Below are 14,404 nucleotides of genomic sequence, written 5' to 3' on the forward strand. Positions count from 1 at the left end.
AGAAAACAAGAAAGAACTAGCTAAAATTATTGAAATTAGGAAGTGGATTTGTGAAAACATAGAAACAATATACAGAGAAGCAACAGCATTTCTCCAACCAATTGGAAAAGTTACTGACATTTTGCTTACACGTGTTTCTGAATACACTTATTCTTTGCCCCCTAGTCAAGTACATTGTCCAAACCAGGTCTCCCCACTGTCCTTCTTTCCCATATTGACACTACCCTGAGGACAATCTCACACATTTCATCTATTCATGTTAATTAGTATCGCTGAGAATAAATTTTTTCTTGAGAATCTGTGTTAGCATTTTGGGTGGCCCAGACTTCTCTAAGCATAAAGCCTAAGACAGGCCCTTCATAAACTGCTTTTATTGTTTCTGCAGATGCTTATCTCCCTTTCAGTTTCCCTTAGGTTTTGCTAGCCTTCCCTCCCTCCAATAAATGTTTGTTGTGAAATATAACTTGTAGACCTTTTTGATAAGCCTGCAATAAATGTCAATGTCTGTCTGCACATGGAAGTAAATGGTTACTTCTCACTTCTCCACACATATACCACCTAGACACAGGCTCTGTGGGCGGTGGAGGACAGGGGGGGATTAGCAGAGTTACAGAACTATAGCCTCTCTGAGCCAGAACATTCCTCCCCGCTGTCTATCTGCCTGGTTCAACAACACCTGCTGAGGATTTTATGGTCATAACCTGACCACCTGTAGGCCTGTGAATTCTGATGGGCAAGCGTGTTCAGGTCCTTCGTCTGGAGAATTTTACCCTCTCTGGCCCCTAGGGAACTTTGGCCCTAAATTAATTTGAAGCTGAGGAATGTTGTAGGGGCTAGGCTATGTCTGGGAGGGCTGAGTAACCAGAGCAGAATGTGAGAGAGGAGGGTGGAAAATACTCTCTTTTTGCCTCTCTAGGGCCTCTTTCCTGGGCTAAGTTAGGTACCAACAAGGCACGTGGAAGTGCCTGAAGCAAGGGTCTGGTGAGCGAAAGTACTTGATCTTGCTCTTGAGTTCACTTTAGCCCTCGTCCCTCCATGCTGAGCAACACAAGGAGTGAGTAGGGCATGTTATCAGGCTTAGTAGACTTGCCTACTGGACCATCCACTGCCTGCTGACACAGGTCCTGACCGCAGCGCCCTGTTTCTCCTATTGTTAACATCTCACGTTACTATGGTACATTGTCAAAAATAAGCAACCAATGTTGGCACATTATTATTAACTAAACTCCAGACCATATGTCACTAGATTTAACTAGTATTAACTGAAATCCAGATTAGATTTCACTACTTTTTCCAACTAATGTCCGTTTTCTGTTCCAGGATCCAATCCAAGATACTGCATTGCATTTGGGAGCTAATGTGCTTTTAATCAATACATAAACCTCTTCCAATGGCCATTTGCAGCTCCATCCCAGTACTTTCTTTTAAGACTTTCCAGCAAACTTGGGGGAGGAGGAGGAACCAAGACCCTAAAAGCCACTTCAGCATTTCTCATCAGCATTTCCTGAAATAAAATCTCCACATCAAGACTTTAACAAGATATTCTGTTATTTTAAGGAAAAGAAAGGTTCTATAGTCAAATGAGTTAAAGAAATGCTAGATGTCAGTCACTTCCTGAAGAGGTAAGATGTCCATTATTATGACAAATTCTCTGAACATTTCTGCAAAATATAAGCCAGTTAAATTTGGTTTAACAGAACTGTTACCAAATTTCAGTCATTTATGTACTACCTTCATGCCTTTTGCCATAACTGCAGATAGTGTATACTATTATTGACTTAAGATCATTTTCTTTAACCCCACCTACCTTTTAAAAGGTATGTCCTAAAGTGCATTTGATATCAGTACTACAAATGGAAAATTAAGATAATTTGCCAAAATTAATTAGGATGAAAATTAAATAGAATGTTAATTTCAAGCAAGAACCTCCTAAAGTCACCTCATCTAACATCTAGTGGTTTGCATATGACAGACTGGGAAATATTGGTTAACAGAACCCTTTTCTCCATAACACTTATTAACATCCTGGAGAGACACTTTGAGAAATGCTGATCTAGACGGTTTACCTCTGAGGTCCAGAAGTTCAGGAAACATATACAGAGATACAGTGGTAAAGCCCAAACTAAACCCAAGGCCCCTACCTGCTTCTCTAGTGCTTTTCCTATAGTCCTATTCTGCTTCTGAGTTGCAGACATTTCTTGGGCATGGCCAAAAGAGAGTCCATGGGGGTCAGAGTTGGTAACCCAAAAAATTCAGATGCCATGTAATCAGGCTTTGATCCTGTGTTTGGGAATTTAATTCCCACACCCAGCTCTGAAGGCTCCCTATCTTCCTCTATTCTAGGGAGAGAACTCTGACTCTTCAGAATAAATGTATAAAGTGCTTTCTGATCCCTAATTATCATTGCTCCCTACACCTGCCAATTCCCATGCACAGACCAGGTACCTGCACTTCGTCTAGTTCTTCCTAAAGTCATGTTATTTTAAAATACAATTGTGTTTGAGCAAGAGGGTGTGGCCAGAGGGGTGACCACAGTTAATCAGTAACAGAGAGCAGCAGATAAACAAGGTGCTTCAGCTAGACTGGTCACTCTTTGGCCCTCAGTTCTCCCTAAAGTCCAGAAATGAGGATATTCAATCCCACTTGTGCTCTTGGCTGTCCTCTCATCCCCAGAGGCTAGACCACAGGTGTCACTCCCCATCTCCATTTGGCCAGTTGCTTGATGCCTTGAGTGGATTTGAAAATGTAATGCTCACTGATCCCACCCCAGCCGGTTTCCTACATTCAGACTAGACTGTAGCACCACTGGCCTTGATAATAGCCTCTGGGGTCATTCATTCCTTTCCTCATTCAAAATACTGGACACCTAAAACAAGCTAGTCTGTGCTGTGATATGAGTAATCATAGACCATATTGATGGAGCTCTTGCTACTCCTTGAACATTATCTCACTAAATCCTAGGATAATTGTGTAAGGAAGATATTCTTTTTCCCATTTTTAAGGATAAGTAAACCAGGGCTTAGATTTGAACCCAGGTATATACTTAACACCAGAGCCTATACTGTCAGCCCTTACCCTATACTGCCTCCTTGGGAAAAAGCATGGTTTTTACCCTCAAGGAATTCACATAGTTGTAATAGCTATTTTGTGGTCCTTAAAAAGTCTCTGTTTGTCTCTGGATATCTATATTTTTCTCTGCCCTTCTATCCTTACCCAATGGTTTATCATATTCTCTTCCTTTTCATATCTAGTAATTCTTATTGAATGTTGTACATTGTGGATGTCACATTGTCTTCCTCTTAAAAATATTAAGACATTTTCTTTTTCTGGAAGTAAGTTAAAGTAATTTAGATTAGCCCGATCTTGTCACAGCTTTGCTTTTAACTCCTTCAGGGCTGGGCTAGAGTTCCCTTATTTTATAGCTGAAATAGTCTTGCTCCTAAGGCATGGAAGTTTTAGGACCCAAGCTCAAGGCCCATAATAAACATCAGGGTCTTTTTACTTTCTCAACTCTAATGTCTCCCAGCACTCTGTGACTCCAAGGATCTCTGCTCCTATACCCAACTAGTAGCTATTTTCTCCCAGGCCTCCTGGATATTTTCCTGTGCATATGCAGCTTAGCACTCAGCTGAAGCCTGGATTCCAGCTTATGGAATCTCTTTGCATACTTTTTGAACTACTTTATTGTGTTCTCTTCTATTTTAAAACCACCACAGTAGTCTGGAACTCTGATCTCTGTCTCCTCAGCTCAGCAAGATCTCTGTGCTCTGCTTAGGCTCACCTCCCTGCACCATGGTTTGGAAAGGGTGCCCAAGCCGAAAGTTGTATTGAATATCACAACATAACATCACCTTATATATTTCTATTTCCTCAAAGAGCACAGAAAAGCACTGTCTGTTGTTCAATGCCCAAACAGTTGCTTCATATATTTTGCCAATTTTATAGTTGTATACTGTGGAAGAGTAAGTGTAATACCAATTATTCCATTATGGCCAAGTATGGAAAAGTCCAGACATTCTTTTTTTTATAATAACCTGAGGGTCTCCCAATTTTAACTATAATTTTAGAATAGTTACATTTATTATGATTTATGTTAAATCTGAATTGTTTCTATTGTCTCATTTTTGACTGTATGTATGCTTTTGTTTTTTTCAATTATTTTTTTTCTCATTTTTTTCCTTGAAAAATTACAGTTGTTTTTGTTCTTTTGCTTTTAAATTTCATTACCTCTACAAAATTTTAAGATCTACATTTCATTTCCATTCTTTTACTAGTTATTCTTGAAAAGTTTAACATGCCTAATTTTATAGGCATGTTATAGTTTTATAATATATAAAACTATATAGTTTTATAGCTCATATCTGTCCCTCGGCTAAATAATGCAAAGTCTTTAGAATACCTCTAAATCCCCCACTCCCAACATATTGTTATTCAATGTTTTCATTTAGTCCTTTGAAAAACATAATTTTTACTTCACATGCAAATAATGCTTATTTAATGTTAGCTACAGGATTAGAGATTTCTTTGCTCACTATTACTCATTGGATCTCAGGTATTCATTCTCAGGAAATTTTTCTTCTCCCTAAAGTAATTTTTTAGAGCTATTTTGGAAAAGGTCAACTGCGGCTCACTCTTAATTCAATGACAAAGGAGATTCAATAACTTACTAGACAGAAAATAAGCCAGAATATAGTTGACTTGAGCAACACTATCATCCTGTTTGACACCACCCATCACCAGCAGAATATACATTCTTCTCAGAAACACACTGAACATTTACCAAGACTGACCATATTCTGGTCATAAAACAAATCTCAATAAATTTAAAGGATTTAAACCATACAATATGTTCTCTGATTACTATGGAATTGATTAAAAATCAATAACAGATCTACAGAAAAAACTAATTTTCTGGAAACAAAATGACACACTTTTAAATAACCCATGGGTCAAAAAAGAAATCAAAACATAAATTAGAAAGCACTTTGATCTTAATCAATATGAAAATAAATATCCTGTATCAGAATTTGTGGGAAGTCTCCAAAAGTGTGAGAAACTTAATTTCTGTTGTTTAGAGAAGACTGTGGCATTTTGTTATGGCAGCTCTACAAAGCTATTACAAGCCCCAAACTGAAAATAACCTAAATGTCGATTAGTAAATGAATTAAAAATATGACAGATGTCATCTTAATGAAATGATCAAAGTTAGTCTCCCCCCATGATTCATCATATTAGTATCATGTACCCCCTGACATGATGCAGTGAGAAGGGTACCTCATCTCTGTGGTTTTCCTCCCTAAGTCCCAGAACCCCAGTATAATCATAAGATCATATGAGACAAACACAAACTGAGGAACATCCTACAAAACACCTGATGAGCACTCCTCAGAAGTTTCACAGGCATGAAGAGGAAGAGAAGACTGTCACTGACTGGAGGAGGCATAATGACTAAATGCTCTCTAACATTTTTGATTGGACCCTGGAACAGACCCTGGAAAAGCACAAACATGGTCACCAAAAGGATATGTACCAGAATATTCAAAGGAAGGTTGTTTGTAAGAGCTGAATACTGGAAACTACCACCAGTAAAATGGATAAAGTTTAGTGTATTCACACAGTGAATGGTACTTGTCAATTAGAATAAATGGACCACAAACCCGTGTAGCAATATAGATGAATCTCACAAGCACAATATTCAGCAAAAGGAGCCAAAAAAACCCAAACCAGTACATATTATATATCTACAGTTTTTAAAGTGTAAGAACAAGTAAAACTGTTAGAAGTCAGGATAGTAGTTTCTCCTGTGGGGAGGGGTATGTACAGTAACTGGGCTCAGGCTTGATCTGGATGTTCAGTTTGTGAACAGCAAGAGCTGTGTTCAGTTTGTGAAAATTCAAAACAGTACGCACTTATGCTGAGGTCACAAGCAATCCAGAATTTCAGTAGCTCAAGAACACTTGCTCACGCTCTACATTCCCTGGAAGTTAGCAGAATGGCTCAGTTCATCAGATTTACTCAGGGATCCAAGCAACAGACTAGCCACCACCTCAAATGTTTCTGGTGGCCATCCCACAGACAAAAATGTGCCTGGGAGGGTGGTGCCTCAACACTCAAATGATCTGGCCTGAGAGTCACAGGCATATCATTTCTGTTCACAATTAGTTCATTGACCAGAATGAGTCACAGGGTCCCAACCAACCACAAGGGGCCAGAAAGTGCAATGCTACCATGCCCAGAAGTGGACAGAACCAGAAACATGTGGTAAATAAATATTCCTCTAGAACATACTTTCTAGCAGCTATACGATTATCTATCAAAGGAGGTCTCATCAGGCACATAAACAATTCCCTTTGCCAAACATTAATTTGGATCTGTTTTCACTAGTATTGATAATCAGTTTATTAAAATTTTGTTCTTTTTGTCCACTGCCTTGTTTACGAGTCTTTACAGGGGCTCAAATTTCTGCCATTTCAAGTACCTTGTGGGGAACCTGCAAAAGACTTCTCTGCTTTGGTGATATAACACCTGACAAATGGATACATGAGACTTATAACTTTTTTGTTTTGAAACTTATTTTGCTATGTTTTGTTGCTGTTCATCACTGTTTTGGGTGTCCTACTGGTTAGATGGCATTAGCCAAAAGGTAGACATAAATTTCTTACATATGCTATCATCTTGCTAGAAAACTCATGCCTTAAGCTTTGAATGTTTTACACTATCAAACAAAAAACAAATATCAATCACTATAATAATAGTTACATCAAATTAAAATGTGTGGGTTCATACAAAGTTGAGTCTACTTACTTTACTTAATATACCATGGTATATATTACTGAAATTTTACAATTGTATTTTACCTACTGTGGTATTTTATTAAAATCTGCAAATGAAAAATTGAAAGTTTCAGGCTGTTGACATTGTTGAATCCTAATAACTTGGGAAGACAAGCTATAAGGAAACTTGGGAATACAGTCCAACCTCTCCCCCTTAATTTTAAAGTAGAAAATGAGGGCCAGAGAAATGCAGTTATTTGTCGAAGGTCATAAAGCAAATTGATTACCAAGAGATGTTCAGCAGAAGGTATAGTGATGACTGGTCCTCAACTTTCTGAAAGTGTGATAGATCAAAGAACTGACTGATAGAGTTTGCCAGAATTAATAGTGTCAGTATGAAAGAACATTTGTGCTGCAATATGATTATCTGTTTGGAACACCTAGAGTTTGCTGGCATCATTAACAGTACATCTAGGAGAGTGTCTGTCAAAAAGAATCTGACTGAGAATAAAAGCTTTCAGAGAGATGTACAGAGTAATTTCCGAGAAGAGTTGCAAGGGGGAATTTTTTATGCTAAGTTGACATCAACTGCAAGCAACTTGTGGAGATTGTATTTTTTTTTCTAAGTAAATGTAAGGAAAAGATTGAGTTGTCATTCATCACTGTAGTATATTTATTCTCTTTCTGCTGATATGAAATGTCATCCATTCCATGAATAGATGAACTGTTCTTTATTTTATGTTGTACCAGTTTATCTACAGTATTTCAAGTCTTCCACAGTGTGTGCTTTGGAATTTGTTATTTCTGCATTTCCGTTGATTTGGAAAGAGCCGTTGTTGGAAAGAATTGTTATCAATAAGACAATGCTTAAGAAGAAATTATAGACCTGTGCTGCAGACAAAATAAGTCATAAGCATATATAATTGTATAATGCATTCAATGTAACACAGCTGTAGTGACAATTGACAGTGCTTGAACTTCTGAAAAGACATTTCAATGAGAAATCACAAATAAAAGAGTATGTACAGGAATTTATTTTGGAAAACAGTCTGGAATGGTTAGATATATTATTAAATATATTATAATGCTTTTATCATCTTTCAAGAATAACTTGAAATTTATTAGTCAGTCTGTGAGCTTTTAGGCTGTGAAGATACAATCCCAATTAAACAATGTAGACTTATTCAAAGACTTATTAGATAGGCATTTGTTCAATGTCAACAGCATGGTGTTTAATTCATGCAGACTAAGTAAAAGGGAAGTTTGACAGCTATCTTTTAATTACACACAAAGCCAACGTAGCATTTACATTGATTGGCAGGTTACCACAGTGAAAAATATAAAAGCCAAATTAGTAGAATCTCTTTGAATTCAAATTATTCCACCTATCTGTTGTGTGAATTTGAGTAAGGTATTAAACTCTATGTGCTTCATTTTCTCCATCTCTAAAATGAGATAAAAAAAGAGTACCTATCTTGTAGAATTGTTTTAAGTATTACATAAAATAAGGCAGGTAAAGCTTGGCTCAAGATTTAGTTTGGAATCCTCACTAAATAAATAGTAAGCTCCTATTATTTCACAAATTCACATATATTACTCTGATTTTTTCCCTAAACTGATAAGTACTTAAGGTGTTTGTATTGTCTTTTTGCAGTAATTACAGTATCATCTTCAATGAGCATAATTAAGATTCACCTACAATGATGAAACTGCTCTTTATGATAACCTAGTATCATATCATGTCATATCTAGTACTCTTAGAGACTGGCATTGAAAGATCATTGTATAAAGAGTGCACAGATGTGAGTTCTATGCCCAGGACTACCTGTTCTGTTTCTGTCCTTTAACTTGATCTAAATTTCTAATGACTGTGCATCTTTAGATCCAGGAAGATGACCTGGCCTGGGAGTCATATGTATCACTTCTTACAATTAGTTCTTTGACCAAAATGAGTTACTCATTTGTTTGAGTAGTGGCACATGGTAGGCTTGGAATACCAATCTTTTAAGAGATTAAAGGAAAACAAATTAGAGTAGTTGCTCAGTAATCAATAGATGTTTACTGCAGCAGCCTCTGGGGTAAGAGGTAGAGTTGCCAAAACTCATTGACAATATTGTTATTTTTTGTCATTTTCACCAAACTTTCTTTTTCTTATTTAAACTAAACTTTTCTTTGAGGACTTCCTTTGGTTTTAAATACTTTCATTTTGCCTAATTCAGATGCATTTTGTGGCTTTTCAGGCTTAAAAATTACAAATTTTCCATGGAAACAACCTTCCTTTGCTACCTAGTTATCAATAACTCTCTTCTGGTGGTTCTTTTCTTCCTTGCAGTCACCTAACAAAGACGATAGTGAACTGTTTGTGTGCTTGATTGTTGCTGAAAACCAGGTGAACAAAATGCCATGTGTCCAGATAAACAGATCAACATATAGATCAGCACACGATATGATTCTGAGGTCTCATGGGAGAAAAAGGTTCACTCATTCCTTTTAAAAATAACGCTAAAGATGGTGGGAATGAAAATTAGTTCAACCATTATGGAAAGCAGTATGGAGGTTCCTCAAAAAGCTCAAAATAGACATATCATTTGACCCAGGAATTCCACTTCTAGGAATTTACCCTAAGAATGCAGCAGCCCAGTTTGAAAAAGACAGATGCACCCCTATGTTTATCGCAGCACTATTTACAATAGCCAAGAAATGGGAGCAACCTAAGTGTCCATCAGTAGATGAATGGATAAAGAAGATGTGGTACATATACACAATGGAATATTATTCAGCCATAAGAAGAAAACAAATCCTATTGTTTGCAACAGCATGGATGGAGCTAGAGGGTATTATACTCAGTGAAATAAGCCAGGCAGAGAAGGACAAGTATCAAATGATTTCACTCATATGTGGAGTATAAGAACAAAGACAAACTAAAGGAGCAAAACAGCAGCAGAATCACAGAACCCAAGAATGGACTAACAGTTACGAAAGGGAAATGGACTAGGGAGGATGGGTGGGAAAGGAGGGATAAAGGGAGGGGAAAAAAGAAAGGGGGCATTACGATATAATATGGGGGGCATGGGGAGGGCTGTGCAACCCAGAGAAGACAAGTAGTGATTCTACAACATCTTACTACGCTGATGGACAGTGACTGTAATGGGGTTTGTGTGGGGGGCTTGGTGAAGGGGGTAGCCTAGTAAACTTAATATTCTTCATGTAATTGTAAATTAATGATAATAAAATAATAATAATAATAATGCTAAAGATATTTAAGTTTTATCCCTATATATTCTTGAAACTGCTTATATCTTCCATTAGTCAATTAATTCTACTGTCATTTGGGAAAATACCTCATAAACTTAAAATTCCACTTAATATCAGTGGCAAACACTACTCATGCCCACATTTTGATGGCCAGAATGGAGCAAGATTACTGGGATCAAGAAACTAGCAGATGCTGTTTTAATGCCCCACATGTAGACCCTTGGCCTTTATCATTTTGGCATACAGGTGCCAAAGACTTTCATCTGCCAACACCTACATGTCTGCTCCTGAGGGCTTTCTCTGGCTCCTGGAGCTTGCTGTGCCTATGAACAGGGCAGACAGATGTCTGGGAAATTAATCCTTCCCCTGGACCTAGAGTAGCTCTTAACCAATGGCTGAGGGGATTTATGTATAAATACCCCAGCATCCTCACCCTTCAGGTAGGCTCATCTGAGGTACTGTGTCTTCACCTTCAACTAGATTAACTCTAGTTGCTCACAGTAGTACTTTGCTTGATAATGCATTCTCGATTAGCTTTCTTCTCTTCTGTCTCACTTGTCCACTTCTTACTGATGTTTCCTAGAATCATTTCCCTAGACTGTTAAAACCAAAATTCTCATCTCAGGATCTCAGACTTTGGATCATGGGATCTATACAGACCTGTATGACCAGTGTGCTCTCAAGGTAGCTGCACCCACTCACACTACTTTGTGACAATCTTGCCAACTTTTGGATCTAACACATAGTTTTATTTTGTGTTTCTCTGATTACAAGTGAAACCGGGCATGTCTTCACACATTTGTGGTCCATATGGTTTTATTCACCTTTGGATTTCCTGATTTTGCTCTTTTTCATTTTTCTATTGGGTTACTCATATTTTTATTGTTTTGAGCTATTTCCCGATATATATCTGATATAAGTGCCTTGTTGGTTTCAGATGTTGCAAATATATTCTCCAAGTCTATCAAGCATCTGTTAAATTATATCTATGGGGTCTTTTACAGACCATTAACTTTGATGTAATAAAATGTTTTGCATATATCGTTAATTCTTTTGGTGGGTCTGGTCTACGGTATTCCCACGCCAAAGCCACAAATACATTATTCTCCATTTTCTCCCTCTTCCTATGCTATTTCCATGGTAATTTTATTACTATGGCTTTTTATTATATTATCTAGCAGAATGAATCCCTCCTTGTCACCTGTCAGATTCTCTGGAAACAGAAGCTGATGTGAACTTTTGGATGCAAAAGATTGATTAGAGATAAGCATCTGTGAAAGGGGAGGGGAGGAAGCACAACTAGGCAGAGAAAGTAATCCAACCAAGATGGCTTAGCCAGCCCAGTGAAGCACTTTGGAGCAAGTATTAACTGTCAGAGTGTCTTGCATTAAGATGAAATGGCCAGGCTTTTATAGCCTGCTCGCTCTCAGTCACCATATCCTGGCAACCCCAGAAGGATGTGACCTTGGGGAAGACACTTCGCATCAGCTGAGGCTGATCCTGAAGCAGCTGACAGCTAAAGGCTGTGTAGTGACCACACTCCCTGCAGCTGGGTGGTGAGCTCTTCCTCAAAGGAGGAGCTAGGCTGCACATCTCCATGATTAACATACTCTTCTTTTTCAAACTGACATCATAATTATTTCTAGATCTTTATTTTTCTTTTTAAATTTTGGGAGGTATTTTGAGTTCCTTTTGGAATGTTGGTTAAAATGGCACAGAATGTGGGATGGAGAAATGACATCCACTGGGTAGTGGTGTGCCAAAAGATGACATTTGGGTGGTAGTCAAAGAGATGGCACTCTGGAGAAGGGGCTGCAAATGTACCATGGCAAGGAGATAGGCAGTGTGGTCAGGACATTGTTAAATACACAGGGATTAAGCAAATAAGTAAATATATTAAAATAAAAATAAAAACAATATGGGATCCTGATTTCCCACTGCCAAAGGGGGATTTACAAATATGGAGCAGGCAAAGACTCGCAAGTATTCAGAGGTCCTAGATTGGAATCAACTGCATTAGTGTAAACTCATGGTTTTTAAATATATTTAGAGATATATATAGAAATAGCTATTAATATATGCATGTGTGTATGTGTATATGTGTATAGACCTACATATTTTCTAGCTGTGACAGATGATAGGATACAGTGGCCATGACATCCCAGTAGCAGTAAACACACTGAGAGCCCAGATCTTAATTTCTACATGCTATCCTCCACCAAAACTAACTAGGGCTCCCTGGAGAAATGACTGATTCTAGAGCCGAGGCAGGGAAAATACAAAATGAATCTAGAACATATAGCTGTATCAGAAAGTAAGGAAATGTTTATAGAATGATGGGGATATACCTATAGGACAAAATAGTCAGCTTAAAGGGACTCCCACTGGCAAAATCTGGGACAATTTGAAGACGAAAATAAAAAAACTATAGCAATACATCCACCCCACTGAATGAAATAGAAGTCCATATTGAGATAAATAAGTAAATGAATAAGTAAATAATAGGGGAGAGGGGAAAACTTTCCCTTGTATTAGAGTGTTAACCAGTAAATACAGAAGAAATGATAGAGTAAGAAAATCACTCTTTGACCATCACCATTGTGTTGAGTGTTTCCACCAAGACTTAATGGATGTTAAGGCATGGGTGAGGGACAGGATATTGGCATCATCTCAGAATATCTTCCTACAAAATATTTATCAAGTACAAAGGAAACTGGTGATTTTACAGTGGAGAAAACTGCCTGACCAGATGAGCAAAGTTCTCATCACAATTGTGTGATGCCCTGGATCGGATGTACTGTGAAGAGTGAGCACAGCCTTGTTTCTGTGGTTTTCCTGTTAAAATGCATGGCCTCGGTTGAGAATCATCCTAGGGAATGAAAGACGTGTTGTCTTTAAAACTGTCAAGGTCATAAAAAACAAGGAATGACTGAGAAATTGGTCCACATTCAAGAGACTGAAAACACATGACAATTAAATTCAGTGTAAGTTCCTGGACAGGATTTTGGACCAGTAAAGGTAAAGAGAAGTTATTAGGATAAAGAGTGAAATTTAAATGTGGTCTGTGTTGTATCAATGTTGATTTTCTGATTTTGAGACTTACATGGAAGCTATGAAGGAGAGTGTCTTTGGTGGACCTACACATTGGATATTTAGGGGTAATAGGGAATGGAGTCTTTCTATTCGACTGTTCATAAAAAACCTGACAGTGATAAAACCATACATACAAATACACACAGTGAGAGAGCAAAAGCAGATATGGCAAGATATTAACTGGGGAATCTGAGTGAAGGGGATATGGGAGTTCTGGCAACTTTTCTGCAATTTTAAATTATTTCAAAATAGATACTTATGTACACCAATATCCGTATTTCAAATAAACATGAAAACATATGACCACACAAAATTTTGTACACAAATATTCATAGCAGCATTATTTGTAACAGTCAAAAAGTGAAAACAATCAAAATATCCATCAGCTGGAATGGATAAACACATTATTATACATCCATACAACAAAATAGAATTTGATAATAAAAAGGAAGTTTTGAATACATGTTACATGGATGAACCTTGCAAACATTGTGCTCAGTGAAAGCAGCCAGTTGCAAAAAAACCACATATTGCATGATTCCATTTATGTGAAATGTCCAGAATAAGAAAATTCATAGAAACAGAAAATGGATTAGCTGTTGCCAGGGGTTGAGGAGAGGCAACATGAGTGACTACTAATGGATATGGAGTTTTTTCTGGGTTGATGGAAATGTTCAAATAGTGTTGCGTGATGGCTGCACAACTCTGTGAATATACTAAAAACCACTGACATGTATACTTAAATGGGTGAATTTTTCCTTAAATTTTATTTTGGTATCATTAATCTACACTTACATGAGGAACATTATGTTTACTAGACTCCCCCTATCAGCAAGTTCCCCCTACATACCCCATTGCTGTGACTGTCCATCAGCATAGTAAGATGCCGTAGAATCACTACCTGTCCTCTCTGTGCTGTACAGCCCTCCCTTTCCCTTTGGTAACTGTTAGTGCATTGTTGGGTTCTGTGAGGCTGCTGCTGTTTTGCTCCTTCAGTTTTTCTTTGTTCTTATACTCCACATATGAGTGAAATCATTTGATACTTGTCTTTCTCTGCCTGGCTTATTTCACTGAGCATAATACCCTCTAGTGCCATCCATGTTGTTGCAAACAATACGATTTGTTTTCTTCTTATGGCTGAATAATATTCCATTGTGTACCACATCTTCTTTATCCATTCATCTACTGATGGACACTTAGGTTGCTTCCATTTCTTGGCTATTGTAAATAGTGCTGTGATAAACATAGGGGTGCATCTGTCTTTTTCAAACTGGGTTGCTGCA

Source organism: Manis pentadactyla, chromosome 8, assembly GCF_030020395.1.
Source record: "Manis pentadactyla isolate mManPen7 chromosome 8, mManPen7.hap1, whole genome shotgun sequence".
NCBI lineage: Eukaryota > Metazoa > Chordata > Mammalia > Pholidota > Manidae > Manis > Manis pentadactyla.